Source organism: Schistocerca cancellata, chromosome 5 (genome assembly GCF_023864275.1).
Source record: "Schistocerca cancellata isolate TAMUIC-IGC-003103 chromosome 5, iqSchCanc2.1, whole genome shotgun sequence".
NCBI lineage: Eukaryota > Metazoa > Arthropoda > Insecta > Orthoptera > Acrididae > Schistocerca > Schistocerca cancellata.
Genome location: NC_064630.1, coordinates 762,737,029 through 762,759,761, shown reverse-complemented (window position 1 = coordinate 762,759,761; position 22,733 = coordinate 762,737,029). Strand labels below are relative to the sequence as shown.

General features: G+C 42.5%; 1 protein-coding gene across 8 annotated transcripts in view; it reads left to right on the top strand.

Moving 5' to 3' along the window:
* Positions 1-22,733, top strand: part of LOC126187883 (adipokinetic hormone/corazonin-related peptide receptor variant I) — a 1,289,392-nt gene that overhangs the window by 781,666 nt on the left and 484,993 nt on the right. The window contains exon 1 of one of the 8 annotated variants that reach the window (XM_049929221.1): positions 20,702-20,807. The exons of the other annotated variants lie outside the window; for them this stretch is intronic. The gene's annotated coding sequence lies outside the window, so the exon portion shown is untranslated. Of the gene's footprint in view, positions 1-20,701; positions 20,808-22,733 lie in introns of those variants that run through there. 8 annotated transcript variants of the gene reach the window in all.

Genomic DNA, 22,733 nt, shown 5'->3' with positions numbered 1-22,733 from the left:
GACCTCCGTCGACTGCAGGGCTCGTCGAGTTCCTCGCACGTGCAACCGCAGCTGCTGCGCATCGCTGTGAAGAAACTTTGACGAAACTGCGACACGCCATTAGGTCAAAATGCCCAGGAATGGACGGAATCATAACGCTGAATGATAACACCCACCACAATACTGACAATCCGACGAGGACTACGCATCAACGATTTGCTTGGAAGAAACTGCAACACCCTCTGCACAGCCCGGGTCATTCACCGTGTGATTTTCACATCTTTGGCCACCTGAATAAAGACATTCGAGGACGTCGGTTTCAATTGGACGAGGAAGTGCTAGAGAGTGTGCGGTTTTGGATCCGTCAGCGGCAGACCGCGTAGTACGAAACAGGAGTTGATCATCTCGTGTCCCAGTGGGATAAACGTCTTAACGCCTGTGCTGATTACTTTTGAATGGAAGCATTCCACGGTCCCGTTATGGCGGGAGTTCTGTTTTCATGTGGCTGTCCCTTATAAGTCGCGACGTTCACTCAGACAGACAGGCATTCAGAATTGGCGCAAGTCCACTGTCAGAGCTCAGGTATACCGAAGAGCTTAAAGTGGTTTCCAAAATTTTAATATCTATGCCTACAGTTGAAAGACTTGCTGATGAGGACATAAGTGCGCCGAACGAGGGACTTTCAAATGGAGACAGTACTACTCTACTCCCATCCGTGTAGATCTCTACCTGTAGTCTCACTTGCTCTTGCAGACTGTTGATCAGCGAGCTCTCAAATAGGATATCTGCATCCACTCGGATCTCTAACAACAGCATCCACACGTACTGGTACCAGTATCGTAGCAATAAGCAAAACTGGTTTTACTGATGGCGATGATTCTTGGATCTGGTAAGAGTAGATCCATTTCTCATTTTAATGGAATGTGCTCTTCTACTTAGCCTCAGACCTTATTAGTGGGGTAAAGAGGGTTCTGGCCCATTTTGATAGCAAATTAATTATGCAAATTAGGTAATTGATCAATTAGTTAGCCACACCCTCTGATTATGGCATAGGTTTTCCCCCAACAGGCACATGGGTCACCCTTAGGGAACTCCCAGCACCCTCTCCTGCCTCCTCCATCTCCCCTCCCATGATGTAATCCAAAATGGCGGCCTAGGGAAAAAATAGTAGGACATTCGTACAGTTTGTGCTGAGCTGCTGGACTGGGAGAACCTCACGACAGTAGCCTTGTATACTGTGCATAAAGAATTGTTTAAACAATCTGTTTAAGAATGTTGTTTATTTATTTCTGAAATCGCAATACACTTCGAAATTGACGCTGGTGTTAAAATAATTTAGACGATGTTAAACAATTGTGGTACTTTTTTTTATTCCAATAGCGAGAGGCACCACATAACTACACGATCACAGATTTCGCTAAACGTATCTGTAAAACTCTGTTGCGCACACTCTGTCCACCAGAACTGTGTACAGGTCTTGTGACACTGGCACGTGGCAGGGCTGTTCCAAACACTTCCTGTTGTGCAGGAAAATAGCCTTCCACCTCCCTGGCGCACTTTCTTTCTTTGTGGCACACAGATATCCCTCCCATTGAACACAAATTGCTTCAGGAGTTAGTAAATCTGGTGTTTAAGCAATGTGTGGAATATTGTCATATACATATTTTGAAGTAGTCACAAGACTGCAAATGTTGCTTCAGAAGATGTGCCACAAGAAATATTAACCAAGCAATTCGTTTCACAAACTAATATATATATATATATATATATATATATATATATATATATATATATATATATATATATATATAATCACCAAACTGCTCGAGATTCACATACACACAAAACACTGTGAGAGTCGTAGATGGAATATTTAAACATTTGCGGTGATACAGTATATTCTTTAAACAACTTGGCAACTGTGTGGAATATTTCACACTGTTTATAAACTGAAGATGTCACGGTAAACAAATGTAACATTGCCAAGAGAGAGAGAAAGAACTTTCTAGATGAAGCAAGAATATTTAAAGTCTTTGTGATATAATTAAACTTTTTATTCCGAGGAATAACGCCACACTTGAACACGGACTGAAATAGATCGTGGTGAGTTCTGGCACACTTGTGAATCTCCCAGTCTTCATCTAACCTTTCTCCCTGAGACACTTCGTGCGCTTTCGTGGGAAATACCACAGCCTTCCCTTGTCTTCGAGCACGAGCTGCTTCAGGAATTATTAAATTCAACTGAATATTTCGCTAAATACATTTTCAAAAAGATCGCTGCACAATAGTTTGGTCCAAGATGTACCAAAAATAAGTCAGTAAACAATTTGCTGCGATGTATTTTACAAATTGCATATACACTTGCACAGTAAGAAATATCAATTAAAGCTACAGATCGACACTGCTTTGGAATATTTGCGCCTATGCACAAATTAGTTAAAGTGTTTGGCACCCCAATACATATGCAAATGCTAATTTAAACAATTTCTTTCAAATACACTGACACACAAAACACTATACTCTCTTCCCACAAGCCGGCCGGTGTGGCCTGGTGGTTCTAGGCGCTTCAGTTTGGAACCGCGCGACCGCTACGGTCGCAGGTTCGAATCCTGTCTCGGGCATGGATGTGTGTGATGTCCTTAGGTTAGTTAGGTTTAAGTAGTTCTAAGTTCTAGGGGACTGCTGACCTCAGATGTTGGGTCCCATAGTGCTCAGAGCCATTTGAACCATTTTTTTCTCTTCCCACGTACACAGGCAATGGAAATACGTCGTGTTAAAATAAATGAATGCAAATACACTCGAAAATATATCGCAATATAGTTTGTAAATGGAAACCAAATGAGCGCAAATACACAGCATCGAAACTCTTAAGACGATCCCCCTACTATCACTGTAGTCTCCTACACGATGCATGGTTGTACCTGGGATCCCCGAAGCGCTGCGTCCCTCAGTGGCCTAATCCCAACCCTCTCCGCGCTCTCAGCTGTAGCTGTGGTAGCTGCAGCTATTGCTCGAACAGTCAAGAACGTGTAAAACTCTTAAGCGCAGTTAGAAGAAGCAAGAAGACATAATCACGTGATGGAAGTTGCAGCCGTCGTAAAAGGACTATACCTGAAAGCATACAGGAAAGGGCTTGGTCTATTCGTAAACTAAAAAAACCTCATTAGCAGTCCTACCAGATCAGGAACTCACAAATATTGATAGTCTTGTTACAAAAAAATTTAACATCCCAAGATTCCGTGATATGTTTATGCGGGATACATTACCGAAGACTATGTGGAAAACTGGTGAATGTGGTATTATGAATTTAGATGTTGCTTCAGATCCCGGCGCCCAGTAAGTGTCACATGTTACTATTTCGACTTCTTTGTAAACCTGCAACCGCCAGAAGAATTACAACTGTGGTGTCACCGCCAGACACCACACTTGCTAGGTGGTAGCCTTTAAATCGGCCGCGGTCCGTTAGTATACGTCGGATCCGCGTGTGGCCACTATCAGTGATTGCAGACCGAGCGCCGCCACACGGCAGGTCTAGAGAGACTCCCTAACACTCGCCCCAGTTGTACAGCCGACTTTGCTAGCGATGGTTCACTGACTACATACGCTCTCATTTGCAGAGACGACAGTTTAGCATAGTCTTCAGCTACGTCATTTGCCACGACCTAGCGACCTGGCAAGGCGCCATATTCAGTAATTAGAATGAATTCTGAACAGACAATATTGTGAATCATGTACCGTCAAGAGCGACGTTCATCATTAATGGATTAAAGTTAAGTATCAAACGAATTACGTCCGCTTTCTGAATTCTAATTCCTTGTAATGTTCCAGACCTCACGTCAGTATAGTTCTTCCCTCCTCACGCCAGCCTGCGTGAGCTAAAACGCGTGCATTTCGGCCTACTCTAGTAACACGGTGTTGGCTCTTCTGCCAACACAACAAGAACGATACTTCAGTCGCAGAAAACGTGTGTTCTACAATTTTCGGCGTTATGAGGTCTTTAATACACACCTCTGTGGGCATATATGCATCATGTTTCCCTTGACGTTTACAAAGAACAAGAATATGTAAGATACGTAAGTAACAGCTGTAAACATTCGTTAATCAGTTAAAGTTCAGATGCAGTGTCGTACGACTTTGACGTTAAAAGAACGATCATCTGCATTATGTGCAAATTATTTCATCCTAGTTGATTTGAACATTGGTGAATGGAGTATTGCATTGATTGGACTGGTGACGTACAACAGCATCCCAAGGCTAACAACAAACTGCATCTGAATGTTAATGGTGAAAAAGACATTTTGGAAATAGAACCTGGTGCATACGATATCAACGACTTAAATCAAGTGTTAAAACACTTTGGAAAAGGTACTCATATATGTACAAACATTAATACAATCTGAAATGCAGCGTTTGACTGTAACCAGAAAGATTCAATAGTATGACTCCTGGATTTCGCAAAATAACCGGTATTGAAGAAGGATCCTAGTAAATTTTACAAGTCGAATGAGACTGTCGACATACTGCCTGTTAGTACAGTCCGACTCGAGTGTGACATTGCAACAAACTCCTTTCTCAACGACAGTCTGACTCGTACTATTTACGGATTCTTCCCCTCAGTTGCAACTTGCAACAGGGTATAACATTGTTGAGACTACCATACCTTCCAGTGACAGTTCAGACACTCGAGTATTTGGAGCTGCTTATTGTGGACCAGAATAATCAACTTGTTGACTTTTGTGGTGACGAAATCATCGTACGATTACATCTAAGACAGAACAGGCGTACAGTGTAAAACCAGTTCAAATGGCTCTGAGCACTATGGGACTTAACATCTGAGGTCATCAGTCCCCTAGAAATTAGAACTACTTAAACCTAACTAACCTAAGGACGACACACACATCCATACCCGAGGCAGGATTCGAACCTGCGACCGTAGCGGTCACGCGGTTCCAGACTGAAGCGCCCAGAACCGCTCGGCCACGTCGGCCAGCTATAAAACCAGTGCATGCACTCCAGAGCACCGCAAAGTGATCATATGTGTGAGCTAATTCAGTTGGCTTGAAACCTCGCAATGACATCCTCACTCAATATGAGCAGTCCAATAGAATATGATCAACGAATTTTACATCGAGAATACTTATCGCACAAACCTTATGCTTCAACCACATTTAACAAAAATGATGAAATTAGGATTGTCATCCAGCACCAAGACGCGCTGACCGTTTCATGCAAGTTTCACACATTTGGAGAGATCATTTAAGGAAAACAACGGCAATGCTACAGTCGGATCCAAGCTTACACATAATGTTTTAGCATTTCTGTTTCAAGAGATGCGCTATGAACTCAATGGGCCTGAGATTGACAGTACACGTAGTGTTATCATAACGCCAGTCCTTAAAACATACGTCCCTGCATCACTGATGGACTTGAATGATTTCGAAAATGCAGGATGGTTTTATAGACGATCTAGTGGAGTTGCAGAGTACAAACGATTTACTCCATGCATATCACTAAAAATGCTTATGGGCTATTTTGAAGACATGAAGAAGATTATTATGAATGCCAAACAAGAACTCATTCTGGTACGGAGTGCGACGGACAGTAACTTATACATTCAAGGAGCTCAAGAGCAGACTTTGATCACAATCATTAATCTAATATGCAAAATGCCCCACATCAGTGTATCAGACGAGAAGCGATTGAAGCCTTTAAAAGTTGTGAATGCCAGTGCATATCTATCACTAACATTTCTCTCTTGGGAGGTTTTCGACACTCCAGTGCTATCGACTGGAAGCAGACAAACATGGGCTATTACAGCCTTCTCTCAGATGTCTCACTAGGGGTAAGATAGATACTGCCTACAGGAAAATTAGAGAGACCTTTGGAGAGAAGAGAACCACTTGTATGAATATCAAGAGCTCAGATGGCAACCCAGTTCTAAGCAAAGAAGGGAAGGCAGAAAGGTGGAAGGAGTATATAGAGGGTTTATACAAGGGCGATGTACTTGAGGACAATATTATGGAAATGGAAGAGGATGTAGATGAAGACGAAATGGGAGATAAGATACTGCGTGAAGAGTTTGACAGAGCACTGAAAGACCTGAGTCGAAACAAGGCCCCGGGAGTAGACAACATTCCATTTGAACTACTGATGGCCTCGGGTGAGCCAGTCATGACAAAACTCTACCATCTGGTGAGCACGATGTATGAGACAGGCGAAATACCCTCAGACTTCAAGAAGAATATAATAATTCCAATCCCAAAGAAAGCAGGTGTTGACAGATGTGAAAATTACCGAACTATCAGTTTAATAAGTCACAGCTGCAAAATACTAACGCGAATTCTTTACAGACGAATGGAAAAACTGGTAGAAGCTGACCTCGGGGAAGATCAGTTTGGATTCCGTAGAAATGTTGGAACACGTGAGGCAATACTGACCTTACGACTTATCTTAGAAGAAAGATTAAGAAAAGGCAAACCTACGTTTCTAGCATTTGTAGACTTAGAGAAAGCTTTTGACAATGTTAACTGGAATACTCTCTTTCAAATTCTGAAGGTGGCAGGGGTAAAATACAGGGAACGAAAGGCTATTTACAGTTTGTACAGAAACCAGATGGCAGTTATAAGAGTCGAGGGGCATGAAAGGGAAGCAGTGGTTGGGAAAGGAGTAAGACAGGGTTGTAGCCTCTCCCCAATGTTATTCAATCTGTATATTGAGCAAGCAGTAAAGGAAACAAAAGAAAAATTCGGAGTAGGTATTAAAATTCATGGAGAAGAAGTAAAAACTTTGAGGTTCGCCGATGACATTGTAATTCTGTCAGAGACAGCAAAGGACTTGGAAGAGCAGTTGAACGGAATGGACAGTGTCTTGAAAGGAGGATATAAGATGAACATCAACAAAAGCAAAACGAGGATAATGGAATGTAGTCAAATTAAGTCGGGTGATGCTGAGGGAATTAGATTAGGAAATGAGACACTTAAAGTAGTAAAGGAGTTTCGCTATTTAGGGAGTAAAATAACCGATGATGGTCGAAGTAGAGAGGATATAAAATGTAGACTGGCAATGGCAAGGAAAGCGTTTCTCAAGAAGAAGAATTTGTTAACATCGAGTATAGATTTAAGTGTCAGGAAGTCGTTTCTGAAAGTATTTGTATGGAGTGTAGCCATGTATGGAAGTGAAACATGGACGATAACTAGTTTGGACAAGAAGAGAATAGAAGCTTTCGAAATGTGGTGCTACAGAAGAATGCTGAAGATAAGGTGGGTAGATCACGTAACTAATGAGGAGGTATTGAATAGGATTGGGGAGAAGAGAAGTTTGTGGCACAACTTGACTAGAAGAAGGGATCGGTTGGTAGGACATGTTTTGAGGCATCAAGGGATCACAAATTTAGCATTGGAGGGCAGTGTGGAGGGTAAAAATCGTAGAGGGAGACCAAGAGATAAATACACTAAGCAGATTCAGAAGGATGTAGGTTGCAGTAGATACTGGGAGATGAAGAAGCTTGCACAGGATAGAGTAGCATGGAGAGCTGCATCAAACCAGTCTCAGGACTGAAGACCACAACAACAACAACTCAGATGTAGATGCCAAGATTCATCGCACTTGCGTTTCAGACTGATAGAAGAGGGAACATAGCAAATGATGCAATTGTATTCCACAACTGCAAGTTAACTAAGGCCAGAGTCTACCTGAACTGAGAATTCTACCCATACGACAATTTACACCTGCAGTGGGATGGAAATGTATACAGTCTCGCATATGACATATATGTGAGTTTCTGTGATTCTTACTTTGAAAGTGCTGAAGAAGAAGAAGGGGAAGGTCTACTCACTCCACGGAAATTCAAGGAACTGTTACCGATCATCGTAATAGACTGCTCAAAACCAAGTGAGATAATTAAATCTGGACCTATGGATATACGAACTGAATCTGAACCTTCAACAAATTTCCTGAAACACACTGCAGTGTATGCTCAAGTTCTACATGACCGTGTGGTTCACTACAACCCTCTCACAGCTGTTGTGCAACAAGCTATGTAAATGAACAGGTGCTGCACCATACCCAGAGCATTCCACAATGGAATTTCAAGGTGTGAACACCATTGCAGGTGCTCAGGGTTTCTATGATGATGAGCGTAGACAGTTCACAGCTAAAGGTATCGCATTTGTAGCATACATAGAAGATGCTGGAATAATGGAGACATTCTCAGTAAACATTGCATCACTGAGTTCTTTCAAGGATACGAAGTGTGCTAAAACATGGAATTCACTAGGATGATCCTGGTAAGATATGGTGATGCCGCTTCGATTATTCGGCCACATAGTAACTATAATCTCTGCGAAGGATAAGATCTCATGGATACGTCAAATCTTGAAGTTTTCTGCTATTCAAGACCTGGAATTCTACAGCTGTCCTGCTTTACATCTATTCAAGAAGTAGATGTGTGAAAATAGTATTGCCATGTCTACCTATGGCATGTAAAATTACTTTTAAGTTGGATGAGAAATAAATGAACTTTTACTTCATAACATGATTGTACCTTTCATTACTGATTTTACCCTGATCCATGTAGTTTAGCACACATACTGTGTCTGTGACTTTCATCAAGCACTGGCAATACAATTTTTTTATATGTCTTTGGAAGCAGACATGGTCACGTGCTACCTGCTCCCGCAACCAAATATGGGCAGCGTGATAGGCAAAGTCCCATGTTACTATTTCGTGTATTTTATTTTTCTCCATCTTAAACATCACCTCCCTGATGCTTCAAATTAATATCTTGTGCTTCCTGCAGAGCCTTTATATGCATTTGTGAGGGCAGAGATATTTGTAAAACAACAACAAAGATGTATGGTAGTGAATAACAACTTTTTGATTCAGACATATATATCCACGGTAGTAACAAGGCTTTACATTCACAAATATTGTTGTTTTTACAATACACCGATTAATACTGTGTATCAGTTCACAGTTCTTGCTATTGGTTGAAATTTTCCATATCGAGATATATGCTGTGCATGTTTCTTTTAATTTTTCTGGTGAGCCAGAAGTTACCATGCAAAACAAGCCTGATCCTTTTCATTATGGACATTGATACATGCCTTCTTGTCAGCTATATCCTCAGGGAGTTTGATATACCTGGACCCTCCGTTTTATCGGATCATAGATATGAATATGAATGTCGAGGTGTGGTGTTAAGATGAGTGTTTCCCCCAACTTCCATCTCGGGAAACTGGACCAGTATAGCACCCAAGGTGGACTGATGATACCACTCAACAACTGATGTGCTCCAAGATATAATGCCATCATAATTGCAGGCTTAGCTTCTTCAGCACCACCCTGCTGTTTGGGTAGTTGAGTCAACTCACAGCAGAGTACTGTGTTTCATTTAACGGCATAACGTCTCGGATCATCTAGGGCTTTGAGAAACTCCAGCTCCAGATTCGGGAGGCATGTTTCTAAAAACCTGACTGAGTCGCGATAGCCCCAGCCACATTCCCAATTTTAGTAAACGAGATACAGCCCTCAAAGACCCTAGAAACCACCAGGTCCTCTGGAGGGGTCATGACGCCGCCAATCTGATGTTCTTCACTATCAGCACGTGAGGAGCACTACCCCTAGCCACAGGTGTATTGTAAGTAACACTTCAACTAGAAGACGTTGGATGAAGGCATTCGGGAGGGGACCCCTTCTGCGGTGAGGGACATGCGCCGGGGCACATACTTTCCCTTGCCAGCGAGGACGAACAGTTGGAGTCGCAGTAGAATGAGTTGGTGGTGGTGAAATCTGGTTGTGTATCTGGCGATGCTGCATGCCAGAGCCTTCACCACCGCCAGCCTGCGTGGTGGGAGATCGTTGTTCTTGTTCTTCTTGTTCTTCTTCTGCTTCCGTGTGAGCCACAAACGGACGCCAGAGGTTATATGATGGCGCAGGGACCGGCACTGCAGTTGCAGCATCTGCTTTGGCTGCATCTCGTGCAGCGGCGACTGGTGCTTTGCACACTGGTGCATGACGCTCAGGTTGCGTGTTTCATTGCAGTCCCACACAACCACCGCTCTATGCACTCGTGCCGCAGCTAGCTGTTGTGTTACTGGTGACGATTCTGGTGCCTCTGTACCACACGAATAACAAACAAAAATTAAGCACAACACTTAAGGTTTTTTTTTGAAAATATATGCTAGAAACAAATAACCAGAATAGTAATAATTACAAATAACAACGTTCCATAATAGTAATAATTACATGCTGTGATGATGATGGTTGCATTAATATCACCTTTGCCACTCCAGGTGCAAGGATTGAGCAGTTCAGTCGGGCTGTCCGTTAGTTCACCCACCCAACCCAGTATATCCTGATTCTCCTCTACAAGGGCGAGATGGCACTGCCTTTCAGCTTTACTCAACAGCCGCCATCTCATGCACCCACTCTGCTATTTCATTCTCGCCTTGGGGCCATCTGCCTTGTTCAGTGACGCTACCTACAAAAATAAGATATTCGACGTAATTATTTCTTGAAATGTTAGAGACATACACACATTCTGTTCTGCAAGGTTCGCAGGAGAGCTTCTGTAAAGTTTGGAAGGTAGGAGACGAGGTACTGGCAGATGTAAAGCTGTGAGTACCGGGCGTGAGTCGTGCTTCGGTAGCTCAGTTGGTAGAGCACTTTCCCGGGAAAGGCAAAGGTCCCGAGTTCGAGTCTCGGTGGGGCACACAGTTTTAATCTGCCAGGAAGTTTCATGATCGCACAATGTCTTTTTTTTTTGCCTCATTACGATTAGCGTTTACAGTTACCTCCCACACTCATACCCGCTACACCTTTCAACCATACTCTCCTTTGTAAATCGCGGTGTTGTTATCTCTTTCGCATATCGCACAGTGACCCGTTCTTCTTTGCGTGATTTACAACCTCTACGTCCACAGTTTGTAATTAAGTACGAAAAACAGACACGAACAACAAAAGGCCTTCGCTTGCGGCTGTACTCCGCTCATCGTAAGAATAAACCTGATGCAAACAAATACAAACGCGATGAATGGCCAGCAGCCGTAGCTCCGGAATACTTTAGTCGTTCCGCTCTTGGAAGTAGGTCCAACTAACGTATTAAATATTTTATTACTATGTCACTATAAATGAAACCTTAAGGGATTCTGATGTATTAACAGCCATCAATGTTTTTCTCAATCACACTTTAGCTACGTAATTTTTATTTCAAAACTCGTGTACAGTCAGTCTCAGTAAGCGCTACTTGTGCTCTGACTGTCTCACTGTTCATACATGCCGCGAAAATGGCTGACGCTGCCTCCCGCTTCGTTGTGAAACAAGCGTGCGAAACACCGTTAATGGCTAGAAATAAATTGTTCTTAATGTTTGTAACAACATTACAGAGAAGAACGAGCTTTGACGTTTGTTGAGGGACAAGATGTTACAAATATGTTCCAGGTGTAACTGTAATCTTGGCGTAATCAGTAGTGTCGGTGCTTGGTTCAAATGGCTCTGAGCACTATGGGACTTAACTTCTGAGGTCATCAATCCCCTAGAACTTAGAACTACTTAAACCTAACTAACCTAAGGACATCACACATATCCATGCCCGAGGCAGGATTCGAACCTGTGACCGTAGCGCGTCGGTGTTTGATTAGGCAGTGAGTCAGTGGGAGGTGCTTCGAAACCTGTTGAAATTACCAATTTTTTTGTTCCGTTTGAATACCTAAAGCATTTAAATACGAAATTTATTAATATGTGGTAACTAACTCATACGCAATCATCATTTTTTCAAGAAAAATGTACGTCTTCTGGTTCCTAATTACATACCACACGCCGACCGCGGTGTTCTAGCGGTTCTGGCGCTGCAGTCCGGAACCGCGGGACTGCTACGGTCGCAGGTTCGAATCCTGCCTCGGGCATGGGTGTGTGTGATGTCCTTAGGTTAGTTAGGTTTAAGTAGTTCTAAGTTCTAGGGGACTTAGGAGCTAAGATGTTGAGTCCCATAGTGCTCAGAGCCATTTGAACCATTTTGATTGCAAATACACATTCTTAATTATTTCATTTCATTTCATTTATTGATCATCCATTTTATCATTTGCAATGATAGTTGTCATATGTTAACACTAAAACAACTATCGATATGTTATAAAAGATTGTTACAGGTTTTGAAGTTAAGAAAACATTACACAACTAAATTTTTTGGAGAAAAATAAAAATCAAATACTTTTTGTTTGAATATGACCACTGTTTTATAGGACAGATGTGGTCTCACACGAGCCAAAGTGATAAGCGTCCTAGAAACACAAAAAACAATTTTCACGGCGTCGAGAACGCTGTACAAATGCTGCAGTTTTACAGCTGTCACCGTACAGCTATCTGAAACCAGTAGAATAGATCTATAGCCATGTTAAGGGATTTGTGGCGAGAAATAAAAAGACCTTTAAGCTGCCGCAGTTACTGGATCTAATGCACGAATCTTTATGACATGTCACTGCTGAGCGATGGCGAAATGCAGAACATCACGTCATAAAGGAGGAGGAGGAGGAGGAAATCTGGACTTTTTTGTGGCTTGGGGTTCTCTTGTTGATCGCCTCGATATCAGCGTAGCAGTACTGAAATGTACTGCTTTCCTCGGAGTGCTATATGGAAGAAGTTCAGAGATTATCTTCAGTGGCTTCCATGTTTAACTGCATGATGAAATCCCAGCAGTGCGCTTTTACGCTGCCTATAGCTGATGCAGAAAAATTACCCTCTTTAAAGTCACGAATTTTTATCTATCTTGTTTTTAGTTACAATACCATGTTACCTGAGACCGAGAGCACGTTTTCCTTCAGATCACCTACGAAGAGTATCGCATGAGTTTTACGATTATTTCCTTCTGTTCAAAAATTATTGTTCTATGTTCGTCTCTTTTTTGCGACTCACATCACTGCACGTTAGTTGGACCAGGTGGCTGGCCACTGCTTTCCAAGTTAAGTGCGCCGGTAAACCTGTTGTCCGGTATTATCGTTGAGCCGATGTACGCGAAACGCACAGCATAAAACGTATCCTCATTGTCGTACTTGACTGTACTCGAGAAAGATTGGCTTCTGCTCCACCTGGAACGAAACCCAATGCTCCAGCAGAGACGGAAGAATACACAGTGTAATGTTTACATGAGGTTTATTCTTATGATGAACGGAGTATACTACGTTCGACGGTGTCCGACCAATCCCGTTTCAGATGGCTCTGAGCACTATGGGACTTAACATCTGAGGTCATCAGTGCCCTAGAACTTAGAACTACTTAAACCTAACTAACCTAACGACATCACACACATCCATGCCCGAAGCAGGATTCAAACCTGCGACCGTAGCAGCAGCGCGGTTCCGGACTGAAACGCCTAGAACAGCTCGGCCACCGCGGCCGGCCAATACCGTTTCACTGGGACACGTCCGACAGCCGGGTGTGTGCTGCAGCATGCGGCCGACTCGATCGTGTGCAGTGGACATTTGCCAGTCGCCGTACATGCCTTGGAGTCAGTCGGTCGCGTGAGGCAGTCCAACCACACGGTTCCAGTGGATGCCCAGCCTTACTCCCATTGTGATCCCTTGACAGCTGATAGTTACCGCGAGATTTCACACGGACCTCGTGAGCCCATTGGAACTAGTGCTGTTGAAAAAATATCGATATACGGAAATTTTTTACAGAAAATATCGATATACATCGGCAACATTCCCTCCCCCTATATATCAGTATCAAAATGGCAATATCAGGTGGCAGTATTTTTATTTTATATTATTTTTTCACAATTTTCGGTATATATTTGAAGTTGTTCTTTTGAATTGTAGAATAACATAATTTTACTTTCACTGTTTGAAGGAGTCTTACTACCTTTTAAGCTTTCTTCACGTCCAGTGTTTCTCTTTGACTGTGCGAGACAGGTATATGCGGCACAAAAGAAGTCCAATTGCCACCGTGTGTGGCGGCGTGAATGGAATAACAAGATTTCCGATGCGAAGAAACAGCACGGCAGTAGCGTTAAAAAACAATTTTTTAACGCAACTAGTGCGCTACTTCTTTACAGCAGCATTGTTCGTAAGCGGTTGCTGAAAATGATGAACAAAAATCTAAATGACAAGATTGGTCTTTGCGGTGGACGGACACGTGCGAGGGGAAGTGCTGACGTATTCTGCGCTCGGTGCTACCAACAGAAACTACTACGTTTAACTTCGCCACGCTGTTTTGACATTGCAACTGCTAGGTCGGTGGGGTTGGCAGAAACGAAAAAACAGGGAAGTGTTCCGGACAAATACTGTATGTGGCGAAACCGAACGACGAACCAATCAGACGCCTTTTACTGTGCCACTTACATGCGGTTACTATTGTTAGAAAAGCGGTTATCGCCAAGCGTGAACGTGCTTCCTTTTCTTTTCATTTCTTACTTTAAAGATGAATAGGCAGGCCATAGCTTGTTGATGTACAGAATATTTAATAATAAATCAATACTTACATATACAGTTGCAAACCCTGCAGAATATTTATGATGTGGAGCCGATATTTTTACGGGCAGATAGGTCGATATTTTCTCAGTCAATATATCGATACTACGAGGATCGTTCATGAGCTGCGGTAAAAAATGCTGTTTTGAAGAGCGCGCCGCAGCGCGTAGTGTGAAGCAGTCGCCCTCCGTTTCTGGCGGTGGCGCGGCTGTGGCAATTGCAGCTTTGGTGTCTCTCTCTGGTGGGAAAGGGGAAAGGTTGCCTGTTCACGTGCATTTAAGGGGTGCTGTGAGCTCGCCAGTGGGTCAGTCCGACACCCCCGGGATAACAAGGCCGCCCAGCAGTGTTAGTGACGTCACACTAAGCGGCCCATAGCCGACGCAGCAGTCAACGGACACCTCCGTACAGACGCGCCTGATGCTAACGATCATCTGTCCGTCATACAGAAAGGAGCGAACTATAATTCGAACCAAAGACCAAATTATATATATTCTTGTAAACAGCATGAAGGTTCATAACGAAATACCGATTACATATATGGGCAGGAATAGGTTCTAGAACTCCTCTGAAAAGTGTTTATCTTCAGTACCAGAATGAACATCAAATTGTCAGGTTTTCTAAATAGAAAAGCACTTTGTTAGTAACAGACAGCAATAATGAGACTTGCAGTTGGTGATTTCGACGTGTAATAGGAAATAAGCTGCAGAGAGATTGAAAATGGTAAGTAAAGAGAGCCTCAGCCTTTTGCTCACATTCTTACATGTAATGGACTTCGTTGTTTTCCATTTCCTTGCCTTTCATAACATTTTTAATATTGTTTCAAGAAGTGTATTTTCAATAGCAGAGTGAACTTCAAATTGTCAGGCTTTTATTAAAGGAAAGAGCAGTCCCTTAGTATCACAGTGCAAGACAGAATCTTGTGTTCAGTGATGCCTATGTTAAAAGGAGAATATTTGATATCTATCTTTTGTTTCCATTCTTTATTACTGGGGATACACTTGTAAAAATTCTTGAAGAGAGCTGTCACCATGAACATATGAGTAAATTCACAATAGTCATGTGTTTTATGAGATAAAGCGAACTCTTGTTACCTTATTGTAAACGAAAGTTGTGAGGGTTTTGCTATGTATGACAGTGTTTAAGATAATTTACTTCCAGTGTAATAGCTTGAAAATGTTAAATTCTGCTGTCAGTTGGCATTTGTCACCACCTGTATGCGAGTTTTAAAGCTAAATAGTGTATTTCGGTATTTCGTTATGAACCTTTATGCTGTTTACAAGAATATATATAATTTGGTCTTTGGTTCGAATTATAGTTCGCTCCTTTCTGTATGACGGACAGAAGATCGTTAGCATCAGGCGCGTCTGTACGGAGGTGTCCGTGGACTGCTGCGTCGGCTATGGGCCGCTTAGTGTGACGTCACTAACACTGCTGGGCGGCCTTGTTATCCCGGGGGTGTCGGTCAGTCGGTGCAGTCTGGGTCAGTCTCTCGTCCCCAGCTTGCTAGTCTGTCTCTCGTCCGCAGTTGCGAGGCAGATAGTGTATGTCTGTCGTCCAGAGTGCTAGTATGTCTTTCGTTCGGATCAACCTTTAAAGCCGGTGAAATGAGAGTCTTTCCACTCCGCTAGTATGAGAACTCAGCGAGTGATCACCCGGTCGGGGCTTAGTTCCTGCATCTGAGTCTGCGCGTTAGGCCGCCAGTCTGCTCGAGTTTGCTCAGGCAATGGTCATTGGCGGTAGGATCGATCGGTTAGTCGGTCGAGCACCAAGTCACAATATGACTTGTCCGTCTTGAGTGTCGGCGCATGTGAGGTCACCACGTGAGTCCAGTGGGCCGCGCCTTATAGCGAGGGGTAGTGGCTTCGCGGTCGACACGAGAGCAACAGTAGTCAACCCATGACATCGGTCTGGCAGGTGCGAGCTGCGACGGCCTGAAACGGGAGATCGGCGCGCCTTCCTGCGTCCGTTGAAGCGGCTGGCAGCGGACGGTTCGGGAGAACGATTCGGGGGTGCTGTGTCAGGTCTTCTCGAGAAATCGCAGTTTATTAGAAGTTAAGTGATTGGTGATATGTTGTGCGATTTACTCTTGTTAAATTCTACTTGTTTTCCTGGTCAGTCTCTCGTCCCCAGCTTGCTCGTCTGTCTCTCGTCGCCGGCCGCGGTGGCCGTGCGGTTCTAGGCGCTTCAGTCCGGAACCGCATGACTGCTGCGGTCGCAGGTTCGAATCCTGCCTCGGGCGTGGATGTATGTGATGTGCTTAGGTTAGTTAGGTTTAAGTAGTTCTAAGTTCTAGGGGAGTGATGACCTAAGATGTTAAGTCCCATAGTGCTCAGAGCCATTTCAACCATTTGTCTCTCGTCCGCATTTGTTAGGCAGTTAGTGTCTGTCGGTCGTTCGGAGCTGCCTCTGTCATGTTTGTCGGATTTGGCGTGTTAACGAATTAATTGCTTGGAGTGTAACGGTCCAATACCTGAAATATGTTTTCATCTTGCCTATGATCTTGAGAGGCGGTATCTGTGTACTGTAGAGCATCTTAACTTGTTTGGTCAACCTTGCAGAATTTTATATAAGATTGCATTTCATGGTTTTTTTATAAATGATCATTTTAGCATATAAAGTTGCCAGCCTTTCACCGTAAGACTTTTCTTGGAAGTTAAAATCAAGTTGCACCCTCGGTGGCAAAGTCAATATTTTAATTCTTAGTGTTTTGTACCATTTCCATCCCTCCTACGGGGGTGCATAGTTGGTGTGCTTGTGTAAATTGTTAAAACTTTTAGTTTAAAGTAATCTGGTGTGTTGCAGATTTCCACCAGTGTAGTCTTTCAGAGGCTGTTGTGAGCGGTCGTAACTACGGCCGTGTCAAAAGGGGGCGGCAAGGTTCTCTGCCCGAAAGCTCATACAGTCAAAACTTGTGTCTTTCTACCTCTGCATAAATTGTAACTTGATATTTAGAGGGTGCTTTCTGATTATAATTTTAAATCTGTTTCTTTTAAAAAATGCTTTTACGCACTATTAAAATGAATAAAATTCCCGTTAGTTATGATTTCATCAGTTACTCCTTGGCAACAACTTCCACGCTTACATAGTGTGATTAAATGTGTTAATGTCCTTGATGAATCGCTAGTAAATAAAATAAATTCTTAAGTATATTCTTTGAAAATAAATCACGGTTCAATTCAATAAGCAGTGACCCACATATCTTTTCTCAGAACATATATATTGTTACGTACCAGAATTTGGTGACAGTATACATCAACATGTCTTGTCCATGTCATATTTTTCTATGTAGTCTCCTTCACATTTTATGGCCGTACCCCAACGTTGTGAAAGGGCATGTATTCCCTACGGATAAAAGCTCTTGCCCTGTAGGCGTAGCCACGTTTTCACTGCAAGAGTGACATCCTCGTCATCTTCAAAAAGGCCTCTCCGTCGGTCTCAAAACGCTCCAGCAATTCAGATGAAATGGCCTTCCTTTGAATCTTGTAGTCTGCTGTGAGCGTTCGTGGAACCCATAGTGAGCACCTCTTTGAATATCCGAGACTCTCTATCATTGCAGACGCATTTGCAATGCTGATCAACAAGTGCAGAGCCAATTGTCGAGTTGTGATGCGCCGGTCGACACGAATAATGGCATCTGCACCAGTGTGGAGCGGTACTGTACTCCTATCGACTGCAGCATCGCCATACATTGCACACAATCATTTATGGACGTTCACCACGATTTCTATTTCTGCACACAAGAATTCGATAACATCACGCTGATTGTAACGTGAGTCGTATGTAAACGCCATTGTGACGCTGTACTACGGCTCTGCCATCTGCCGGAACGGTTCGAAACTTCACCGGCGCACAGAACAAACACTAAATGTGAAGCACCAACAAGAACGTTTGGCTGTGTATATTAATGTCAGTTTAAAAAAATGTGGGGCATAATTATTGAAAGACCCTCGTATTTCCCGATATATCGAGAGCCGATGATATTTTTTTAAAGATCGATGTAACGGGTTCCCGATATTTTTAGAAATATTGAAACGTCCCTTAGAAGAATTTAGACAAGACTGTGCTTAAACTGACACACAATGTTTTTAGCGCAACGCAATCTGACTATCAAAGATCCCTGCAAAAGAATGACCCTGACTAACTTTAACCTATACCTTTCAGAAATCACTTACCTCACAAAAATCTTCGTTACTGGAACTACTGCAATACAGCGAGCGCCACTACTGCCAGCTAAATAAAAGATTCAAACTACTGAAGACACTAACTACTGATAGGGATAGTTATCAAATGAAAGATATTAATAGAGAACAAACTGTATTTACCTTAGTAGTCATAATATATATAGCAGTTCATGACAAATTACAAAACTCCGCCATCTCTCTCCTCACATCCACCACTGCTGGCGGCTCACCTCCAACTGTGCAATAGAGTTGTGGCGATTCGTGAATGAGTCGTTCATTTGAACGACTCTAAATAAAGAATCGTAAGAATCGAATCGTCATACGGACGAATCGTCGTTCAAAAGAATCGTAAGAACGATTGCGTGTTTCCGAGTCGTGACGATTCCAAGTTCCAACGATTCATCGATTCTTGGTACTCTATGCTTCGAAGGGAACTTCCGAATCATGCCGTGTCGTGCCGAATGATTACGACCGCCAGATGGCAGTCAAGTGGAGGATGCGTGTGAACAGAGGAAGCTCGGAACGAGCAAACCAAGCTGACACTTGGCGGTGGCTGACGGGAACGAGCGTAAAGGCATTTCCCATTTACTGTCGCTACCATCAGCCACCGCGCCGACGTCAGCTTAGTTTGCGCGAGTAATACACGAACTAGTGATGGCAGAAACGATATACAGGGAGTACACAGCTCGCAATACACACGATTAAAATCAAGAAATCCAAGTATGAAGAATAAATACGTACCTCTTATTTGTTGCAGATGCAATGCAAAACACACACACCTTCTTTACACACAAGCAATAGCACTTGGATTATGTATTATATTTCGCGTATCTCGAAAACGGCCCTAACTATTTGGATGAAATTTTGTATTTTTGCTTTTTGAGTTCACCTACATAGTTCCATTCTTTCGTAAAAAGTCAATTTTACAATATATATATCCTACATAGTTCCATTCGTAAAAACGCAATTTTATATCATAAAAACGCTATTTCACATCACGCCATCTAGTAAAACTTTGTTAGTATGTATTGAATGTAGTTAAGGTTTTGGTTTTCATGTTTATCTGTATATAGGTGTCTTTCCTTACAGCATGCAATTTTACACATGAGTTTTTTAAACAAAAACGCGAATTTCGTGTTTCTTGGGAACGGCTTTAACAGTTTGGATGAAATTTTATATTTAGATACGGATTTTGATTCTTAAGTTTATCTATATTGGCGTATTTCCTGAAAAACTCGATTTTACACAATAAATATTTTATATCGAAATTTCGTAAATCTTTGTTACTATTGGATGTTACAGTAGAGGTGTATCAAAATTTTGTGAGATGGCGGTATAACATTATCCGAATACGAACACGTTGGACTTACCGTACATCCAATAGTAACAGTCATCCTAGATATGTTTTAGGTTAGACATGGTGTCCTTTCATCAATTAAGGCATTACACGTATAAATCGAGAATCACACTTGTAACGTCATATGCATCTTTACTTATAAATAAACTATTTCTGGCATATCTCGTCATGACACAGTTCGATTCTAACCCCATTGACAATTTCAGACATGTCCTGCCATCTGTGAGTAAGATGTAGAACTTTTTGCATTCCGTAAGAATCGTGCCATTGCAGACTAGAATGAATCGTGAAAGAATCGTGAACGAATCGCAGGAATCGATTCGCAATGTGAGATTGAATCGTAGGAATCGAATCGGGAAAAATAATCGTGTTGCCCAACTCTACTGTGCAACGCTACGCGCTCTTCACATCCAGCTGCCGCTGCCCAACACTACAATGGCACACAACAATGCAAACTAGCCACATACTGCACACAGCACAGCCAGTGATTTTCATACAGAGCGCTACGTGGCATTACCAATATAAAAATCTAAACAGCCTACTTACAATATCAACAGACCTAATTCGAAACAGTAGTGTGACTGTCGCTCGACGCGCGGATGATTGAGCCAGCAGCCGAATTGTGCCCAGCTGGTGTGTTGTGTGTTTGCGGCGCCGCTTTTTCACGGGCCGGGGTGAGCCGATAGCGCGCGCTGTAAACAGCCGGGTCACCGAGCTGCCCCGGCGGCGCGAGGCAGTCCAGTCTGCCGCAGTAGGAGGCGCACGTCGGCCGAGAAGCGCGTGTTACCAGCAGGCAGCGGCGTATCGCCTCACACCAGAGCACAGGTACCGTGCCGCGTGCTCCGCAGGTGCACACCTGTTGCTTTGTTTACAGCCAGCCACTGGTCTGCCTCCTGGCGGCGAGCAGAACAAGTGTTGGCTGCGAGTTTGCCTCGGGCAGCACTGTGGGTTTCGAAGCTGACGTGTTACCTCTTTGCTCGCCTGTCAGATTTAATGGGCTTGAAAATGTGCGAAAAGTAATCTCAACAACGCAGATGATATGTGGCGACTTTTATCTAATCGTTGTTGAACTGTGGACCAGGTGGCAATATTCGACCTGTGGAAGTCTCTAATTCTGTTCGTGTTTACTTGAACGGGAAATGTGCTTTTATAGATTCCGCCTCGAGCAGGAGAGAATTAATGTTATTACTTCATGCAAATAGATACACGCGTAGTTCGTGGATTTTTTAGTACCATCAGTGGCTCTCCTTTATTTTTCTGTCGAATAATAAGCAATGATTAAGATCCAGTGATCTGACAGGAACGATCATTCCTAGCAAATCAAAAACTGTAAAGTAATAAACGTACCTAATTTTATATACCAAGTTCTCGTGTACGCCTTGGAATCGCTTCCTGAATTTTTTTTCTTTTTTTTTTTTTTTGCAATTCTAAATTTTTCATCCGTTTTATGAAAATATTAATAAACACAGTATCTTGAGCATTACTTCGGTTTATTTCTAGTATATTTATGTAAATATCTTTGAGTAAACAACTAGCTGTCAGACTTGAATCTCCACGACTGTCAAAAAAATAAAAAAAAGGTATTACAATACACGTGCAACTTGAAATTATCCAACAGCTTTAAAAGGTTACTGAAAAAAATAAAGCAACCAATAACTACAGAAGCAATAGTAATTTATTCAAAGCTAACATAAGTCCATCTACAAAGACAGAACGTGCGTACAACATCCAATGTAAAAAAAGCTTTCTAAGTTATATATTATGTAAAATATAAATAAATGCGATTGTTTACAGATGTACTGATAAAGGCGATGAAGCCTAAATAAGTTTTCTTACTGAAATAAAATATCAGGAAGCATACAGTCGACCAGTTCTCTGCATAGTTTTCTGTCATGCGGTAAAGTTAAATTCAACAAAAGACAAAAAATAAAGTAGACCTTACTGGTTTATTTGTTTTGTAAACAAAAAAAGGTCTTCCTACACTATGTTTTACTCTCCCGTACTCACTATGAGCCATCTTCAGTGTGATCTATAATAATACAGTTATGGTCATGATGTTTGGTTTATGGGGCGCTCAATGCACGGTCATCAGCGCCCGTACAAAGTCCCAATTTTTTCACAGACCAGATTTTTTTACACAGTCCAATCTAGCCACTGTCACGAATGATGATGATAATGAAATGATGAGGACAATAGAAACATCGAGCCTCCGGGAAGAGAAAATCCCCAACCCGGCCAGGAATCGAACCCGGGACCCCGTGATCCAGAGGCAGCAAATCTAGTCACTAGACCACGAACTGCGGGCCTGATGATACAGTTATGATACACGTTTATTTTGATATGGATTATTAAAGTGAAAAAAGGCGAAACGCGTATGGGAGAATAAAACACAGTGCAGCAACAGATGGCGTTTTTAATTTACAAAACAAATATTTCTGTGCTTGCTGCGGAGGATGGCCACGCAAACAAACACGTTTACTGATTTAACCTAACGTAGGCATATCCGAAACAGGATGTAACAGAAGAGAAAAAGGAAATTGTGTTTCGTTGTGTAAAACTAATTTAAAATTATGTTTCATGTTTATTGGTTTCAAATACACCCAGTAATGTCATCGTTCTGTTTTTCTTAGCTGTGTATAAAAAGTCTCGGTGTGCATCGTATGGGTGGTTTCCTGGTCAAAGATGAGCCGCAAATGTCGGCTCCGTCTTTCGTTATCTTTGGCTTCTCTCGTATTCCGATAACCTGCCTGC